The sequence below is a fragment of the Dromiciops gliroides genome, chromosome 1 (assembly GCF_019393635.1).
Source record: "Dromiciops gliroides isolate mDroGli1 chromosome 1, mDroGli1.pri, whole genome shotgun sequence".
NCBI classification, from domain to species: domain Eukaryota; kingdom Metazoa; phylum Chordata; class Mammalia; order Microbiotheria; family Microbiotheriidae; genus Dromiciops; species Dromiciops gliroides.
In genome coordinates, this window is record NC_057861.1 from 692,807,933 (window position 1) to 692,815,672 (window position 7,740).

General features: G+C 34.5%; 1 pseudogene; it reads left to right on the forward strand.

Moving 5' to 3' along the window:
* The first annotated feature begins 414 nt into the window (after nucleotides 1-414).
* Nucleotides 415-492, forward strand: LOC122737828 (annotated as a pseudogene).
* The last annotated feature ends 7,248 nt before the right edge of the window (nucleotides 493-7,740 follow it).

The following is a 7,740-nucleotide window of genomic DNA, read 5'->3' on the forward strand; positions in this document are numbered from 1 at the left end:
TCACATTGCTTGTTTCTTGGGGGAGGCAGAGGGAGAAAAAAATTGGAAATCAAAATCTTACAAAAACAAATGTTGTGAACTACCTTTATATATAATTAAGAAAAATAAAATACTATTGAATAAAAACCAAAATGAACAATATAAGGGGCGGCTAGGTGGCGCAGTGGATTAAGCACCGGCCCTGGATTCAGGAGTACCTGAGTTCAAATCCGGCCTCAGACACTTGTCACTTACTAGCTGTGTGACCCTGGGCAAGTCACTTAACCCCCATTGCCCAGCAAAAAAAAAAAAAAAATTAACAATATAAAAAAGCAAAAAAGAATAATTTCTTAAAAATTAGAAGTGGGCTACTGAAAGCTATTGACTACATGAGACATAAAGAAACAATGAAATAAAGTTAAAAGATTGAAAAATAAGACTATACTTTCAGGGATCATTTATATAGTATGTTACTAGAGAATTGTTGCTGAAAGTGGAAAAACAATAAAAGATTAAACAAATAGAGGGAAAGTGAATTTTCTCATTGGGGCAACAAAGCAACTGATCAAGAAAACAGATTGAAGAGAGACAAGTTTTAAAATATTGGGCTACCTGAAATCTATGATAAAAGAAGAACCCTAAAAATCTTTCAACATATTACAAAGAAAAGTGTTCTAATATGTGTAATTTAGTGGATACATAGAAATTAAAATAACCTACTGATTATGTCCTGAATGAGATCCCAGGAAAATTCTCAAATTCCACAGCTGTAAGGTTAAAGCTAAAGTATTGCATACAGACAGAAAGAAACAAATCAAAATATTGGGAAGCTACAGTCAGGATCACACAAGTTTCAGCAGCATCCACACTAAAAGAGCAAAATACTTGGAATACAATATTTGAGAGGGTAAAGGAGCTAAGACTATAAAATCAAGAATAAATTACCCAGCAAAATTGAGTATAATCCTTCAATTGAAAAATATGTAATGAAATAGAGAGTTTTCAAACATTCCTGATAAAAAGATTAGAGCAGAATAGAAAATTTAGCATTAAATGTAACACTCAAAGAGAAGCATAAAAAGGTAAACATGAAAGAGTAAAATAGGAGACTCAATAAAGTGGTGTCAGACCTTGCTTGAACTTTATTCTTATTAGGATTTGTTCAAAGAGGGAAGAAAATTATATGAAACCAGTTGGGTAAAGAAATCTATCTTAGCCATTAGAGAATGGGGAGGGGGGTGATTACAAAAATAAGAGAGAGTAGTCCCAAGCTAAAACAGATTTTAGAAGAGGGATAGGGGTGGTGGGGTAGCTAGATGGTGCATTGGATAAAGCACTGGCCCTGGATTCAGGAGGACCTGAGTTTAAATCTGGACTCAGACACTTGACACATTAGCTGTGTGACCCTGGGCAAGTCTCTTAACCCTCATTGTGCCCCACCCCCATGCACACACAAAAGAAAAGGGACAGGATAAAAGAGTAAGAGAAGGATAAAGAGAAGAAAATATGATGGATGGAAATACACAGTAATCATAACTGTGATTGTGAGTGGGATAAGCTCAACCATAAAGTAGAACTAGATAACAGAAAGGGTTAGAACCCATAATACAAAAATATTTTGTTACAAGAGACAAACTTGAAACAGAAAGAGAAACAGAGAGTTAAAATAAAGGGCTGGAGAAAAATTTATAATTATTTAGCTGATGTAAAAAAGGCAGTAGTATTAATAATGATCTCAGAGAAAAGGAAAAAAAACAAAAAATAAAGCAAATTAAAAGAGGAAAGCAGAGAAACTACATTTTAATAAATGTAGCCATAGGTGATGAAGTAACATTAAGAATTTTACAGTAGCTTTCTATGATAAAGACCTCATTTCTCAAAAAAATGGGAAATTAAGAAAAAATTACAAAAATAAGATACATTGCCTAATTAGTAAATGGTTAAAGGATAAGAATAGGTAGTTTTCAGAAAAAGAAATTAAAGCTATCTGTAGCCATGTGGGAGAAAATGCTCTAAATCACTATTGATTACAGAAATGCAAATAAAAATAAACCTAAGAAGTGCCACCTCACACCAGAAATGACAAATGCATGGGCAGCTAAGTGGCACAGTGGATAGAGCACTTGCCCTGGAGTCAGGAGTACCTGAGTTCAAATCAGGCCTCAGACACTTAACACTTACTAGTTGTGTGACCCTGGGCAAGTCACTTAACCCCAATTGCCTCACACACACACACACAAAAAAGAAATGACAAATGCTAGAGTCAAAATGGATACACTAATAAGCCATTGGTGGAGTTGTAAACTGATCCAACCATTTTAGAGAACAATTTAGAACTATATCCAAAGAGACATAAAACTGCATACTCTTTGAGCCAGTAATATCACTACTAGATCTCTTCCCCAAAGAAATCAAAGAAAAAGGAAATGTACAAAGATATTTATACTAGGTCTTCTTTTGTGGTGACAAAGAATTGTACAGTGAAGGGATGCTTATCAACTTAATTACTTTTGGCATGTGATTTTTACTAGTATGCTATAAGCCATTGCAAGGGTAGGGGAGTGCTATCAAGGGGGAAATAAGTGGCAAGTGAACTGATGAAAAGTGAAGTGAGAAGGACTAGTAACTGCACAGTAACTGCAATGTTGTTAGGATGATCAGCTGTGAAAGACTTGACTACCATGATATTGTAATAGTTGTTTTGCACCTCTTCATATGATGTAATTCACTCCATTCTACCTCCCCTTTCCTTTTCTCCCCATAAACTCTCTTTTCTCCCCTTAATTTTCTTCATATCATCACAGCAAAGTCAATTTATATTTATACCCTCTGTGTATAATCCTTTTGTCTGCCCAAATACATATGCAATTCTCAAGAGTTATAAGAATTATTTTCCCCTGTACAGACAGTTTAACCTTATTGAGTTCCTTTTCCCCCCCTGTTTACCTTTTTAAATTTCTCTTGAGTCTTGTATATTAAGATTGAATTTTCTATTCAGTTCTGATCTTTTCATCAGGAAACCTTGAAAGTCCCCATTTGTTTGAATGTCCATCTTTTCCCATGATGAGAATGATCAGTTTTGTTGGGTAATAGATTTTTGGCCACTGTCCAAGCTCCTTTGCCTTCCTGAATACCATATTCCAAGCCTTGTTATTCTTTAATGTTGAAGCTGCTTGGTCCTGAGCAATCCTGACTGTGGCTCCATGATATTTAATTTACTTCTTTCTGGTTGTTTGGAGTATTTTCTCCTTCACATGATAATTCTGGAATTTGGCTGCAATATTCCTTGGAGTTTTCCTTTTGGGGTCTCTTTCAGGAGGTGATACCTTTTGCTCAAGTCACACTGACCTTTCCTGGTCTAAATTATCTCTGGTTGGAAGACTGTGTCTCTCTGTCCCTTTGCAAGTTCTGTAGTTTCAGAATCTGTCCAGAGGCATGATTTAATGTTCTTTTTGAGGGAACCGAAAGCGGACTCAGGCAACTTGCCAGCTTCTCTCCGCCATCTTGGCTCCATGCCCCTGGCTACCATGATAAACATAATGATCTAAAATAATTCCAAAAGACCCATGATTGAAAAAAAAATTATACACCTCCATAGAGAAAATTAATGGATTCAAGTACAAAGTGAAGTATAATTTTCTCTTTCCCTTTCCTTTCCTTTCCTTTCCTTTCCTTTCCTTTCCTTTCCTTTCCTTTCCTTTCCTTTCCTTTCCTTTCCTTTCTCCTTGTTTTCTTTTCTTTTCATTATTTCCATATGAATAATATGTTTGTGGGAATAAATGGATAATTAAGTCATAGCACATTTGATACAAGTGTTGTTATAGATTTTCCTTCCTTTATCCTCTTAATATAGAAAGATTAATCAAATGAATATTATTTAAACTAGAAAGGTCACAATAATCAATTATTGTGTGACTCCACTCAAACTTTCTATGACTTCCCAATCAGTCAATAAACATTTACTCAGTCCCTACTACATATCAGACACTATAATAAGTGTTAGCCCCAGACAGAAACACCCTCCTTTGACCACTACTTCCCTTTACATGTTGTCTCCCATAGATTAAAACAAATTTTCTATCTCTCTTAACAGGACTCATTTAACTTCAACTCATTCTTTGCATTATACTACTGTGATAATGAAAACATTAGCTTTTTTCCCTAATCAGTTCTATATAGTTTTGCAGAGACACAAATAATTCAGGATGATTGTATCTTTTCTTTAGTATATAAATTTGTAAATACTAGCATTATTATTCCTGGATATGTTTGGTGCCCTTAAAAATTATATTCCAAAATAATGCTCCTCATCCAGCACTGCTTTCCTTAGGAAAACAAACACACTCACTCATACACACACACACACACACACACACACACACACCACATCTGAAGCTAGTTATGGTTCTTTCTACACTCATTAGAGGTGGAGTCATGTTGACTGAGAAAAGGCAGCAATTCACCTGAGCTCTTCCCGAAACATTTCTAAAATACATTAAGATGATGTTATAAAACATTTCTTGGAGCAGTAGAACCCACAAAAGGATGGTGTTAAATAATTTTTGAAACAAGTATAACTTAGAAAGTCAGCAGGAAAAGTCTGTTGTACTGTGGTAAGTGTGGAGCATAAAAAGGTGCACTAGCATACCAGAGCTTGTAGCCACAGTGGAGCAGGAACCTTCCTCATAGTTCCATAGCAGTAAAAAGTGCTTGTGGTCACTCACAGACCACAGAACAGGCAAGGAGAGTAGTAAATGCACTTCTCCTTAGATTATACCACCTTGGAAGAACTAAAAACTTATTTGTCCATAGAAGTATCTCTGAAGCTAGGGACAGCGTACCTTCTACCCTGGAAATAGAGTCCCACTCTATCAAAGAGTAAAAAGGCAATAAATATGCAGGGGAAATTATAAACAACAACAACAAAAAGAAGGTAAAGAGTTCAAAGTCATATCCAAAGCCTCAAAGAAAAATATGAATTGATCTTGGCCCCTTGGGATTTTGAAAATCAAGTAATAAAGTTAGAGGAAAATGGGAAGAGAAATGAGAATAATGCAAGAAAATCATGAAAAAAAAGTGTCAACAACTCAGTGGAGAAGACACAATGATATACTGAAGAAAATAACACAGTCATTGCCCTCCAAATTTCCCCTAAGGCATATCATTAGCATGACTTTTTGCTTAGTCTGTAAAAGCCCTCTAATTCATAGAAAACTAGCCCCCCAACAGATGTCGAATATGATCTTTTGTTTCTTACCATCTTGATGAAAATTATCCAATGTAGAGTATGAACCCTCTATAAAACTCAAGCATGACACATTGATTCAGCCTAGTCCAAATGGCAAAAGAGGTGCAAAAAGAAAATGAGAATTATGCTTTGAAAAGAATTGGCCAAATGGAAAAAAGAGGCTTACAAATTCAATGAAGAAAAAAAAGATATCCTTGAAAAGTAGAATCAAACAAATGGAAAGGGAGATACCAAAACTCTCTTAAGAAAAAAAAAATCCTTAAAAATTAGAATTGAAGAAATGGAAGTTAATAGCTTTTTGAGAAATCAATAAACAATAAAACAAGTCCAAAAGAATGAAAAAATTGAAGGCAATATGAAAGATCTCATTTGAAAAACAAATCACCTGGAAAAAAAGATCCAGGAGAGAGAATTTGAAAATTATTAAGCTTCCTTAAAACCATGATACAAAAAAGAGCTTAGAACTCATCCTTTAAGATATTTATCAAGGGAAACTTCCCAGAGCCTAAAACCAGAGAGCAAAATAGAATTCTAAAAAGTCCAGCAATCATCTCCTAGAAAAGATCACAAAATGAAAACTCCCAGGAATATTATAGCTAAATTCCAGAGCTCCCAAGACAAGGAGAAAATCTTGCAAGTAGCTAGAAAGAAACAATTCAAGCATCATGGAGCCATTGTAAGGATAGCAAAAGATTTAACAGATTTGCTATTAAAGGACTAGATAGTTTGGAATATGATTCAGGAGGGGAAAAGAACTGGTATTATAACCAAGAGTCACCTGCCCAACAAAACTGATTGTAATCCTTTAGGGCAAAAATGGGTATTCAATGAAAGAGAGGAATTTCAGACATTGTTGATGAAAAGATCAGAGCTAAATAGAAAATTTTGCTTTGAAATACAATAATCAAGAGAAGCATGAAAAGGTAAGCAGTAAAAACAAATCATAAGGGATATTAAAAGGTAATTGGGGAAAATAAAATACTAGATAAATTTCAAAAAATGAAATAAAAATCTAGGTTTATATATGTCTCTAATACTGTAATTAGGAGGTGGTTGTGCAGGACTTGAGTTATAAAAAACAAGCAATATGAATTAAAGGTTTACATTGACTTGTGATATAACAAAGATATCTAAGAAGAGAAGAACTTTGACTCCTTAGCTAAAACTATACTTCTATACAGAGCATCAAGATTATTTTTCTTCTTCTACCTTCTCCCATGGGGATTCCTAGGACCAGAGAAAAAGAAACAAAAAAATCTGAAACTGTGTTATTGAGGTTCAACAAACTCTTGAATTGTAATCATATAACAGAAACACACCATAACTGAAATAATTATATAAGAGGCACAAACAAATGGATATTGAATCCATACTCTGTCAAATTTATTAAAGGAAAAAGTTAAAATGAAATAAGTCTCAAGAGAAAAGTCAATCCCTTCTACCTCATCTGTTACAGTATAAGTGGGGAGGAGGAATTCAAAGTAACATTTCCCAACTGATTCCAGAAGAGTCATCTTGGAAGCCACAGGATGGAAAAGTAATAGTTTCTTTTGGGGGTATGAAAAGGGAAATGGGAAGAAATGTTCCAGAATAGTAGTACTTATGACCAATTTGTCTGTTAAAGAGAGGAAATAGGTGACATTTCTTTTAAAATAATTTTAAATTTAATAATAGCTAAGTGCATCCCTATCCTAGAGTATAAAAGGCTGAGTGGCAAAGAGAAAAGAATACTGGATCTTGAGTTAGTAAATCAGAGTTTGGATCATGAAGTTTTCATTTAATTATGTATTTGACATTGGGCCTCAGTTTTCTAATCTATAAAGTGAGGAAATAGGATTAGATGACCTATAAAGCCCCATATATCTCTAAGTTGTTGTTTCTATGATCTTACCTTAAAGGCTGGGGAAGCTTCCATAGGCCAATTGAGTTTGATCTAAAATAAAGGTATTTTTTTTTACCCCCAAACACAAACGAATGGTATTTCACTACCATGTAGTCCTTGACTAGGAAAGAATGACCAAAGCTCTGTAGTTATAAAAGAACACAGTAAGGTGACATTGTGAGGGTGGGATAGAGAGTGAATGGCATATGACCTAGCTTCATAAACCCAACAATATACATGCATTTATTCAGAACTATGGGAATGATTATAGGTTAGTCTTTTTTTCCTAAGGGTATATAGAAAAAAATAAGAATCATTGCCTGTCCTCAAAGAACTTAAAATCTATCTGGTGAAACCATATGTAAAGTTACAGATATCTCTATATGATTCAAACATTTGATAATAGTACTCCTAACTCCTATTTGGAAAGGAAATCTCAGGACTTCTTTCAGAAAATGTTATGTTGAAATTCAAAGGAAACCAGAGTTTTAAGGAGATGAAGAAAAAAGGGAAGGTATTTCAGGTATGGGGTCAGTCGATGAAAAGGCACAAAGATGGAAGATGAAGGACATTAGTAGAAAGAACACATTTCCACATTAGTGGAAAGAACAAAAAGGTCGGTGTTATTGAA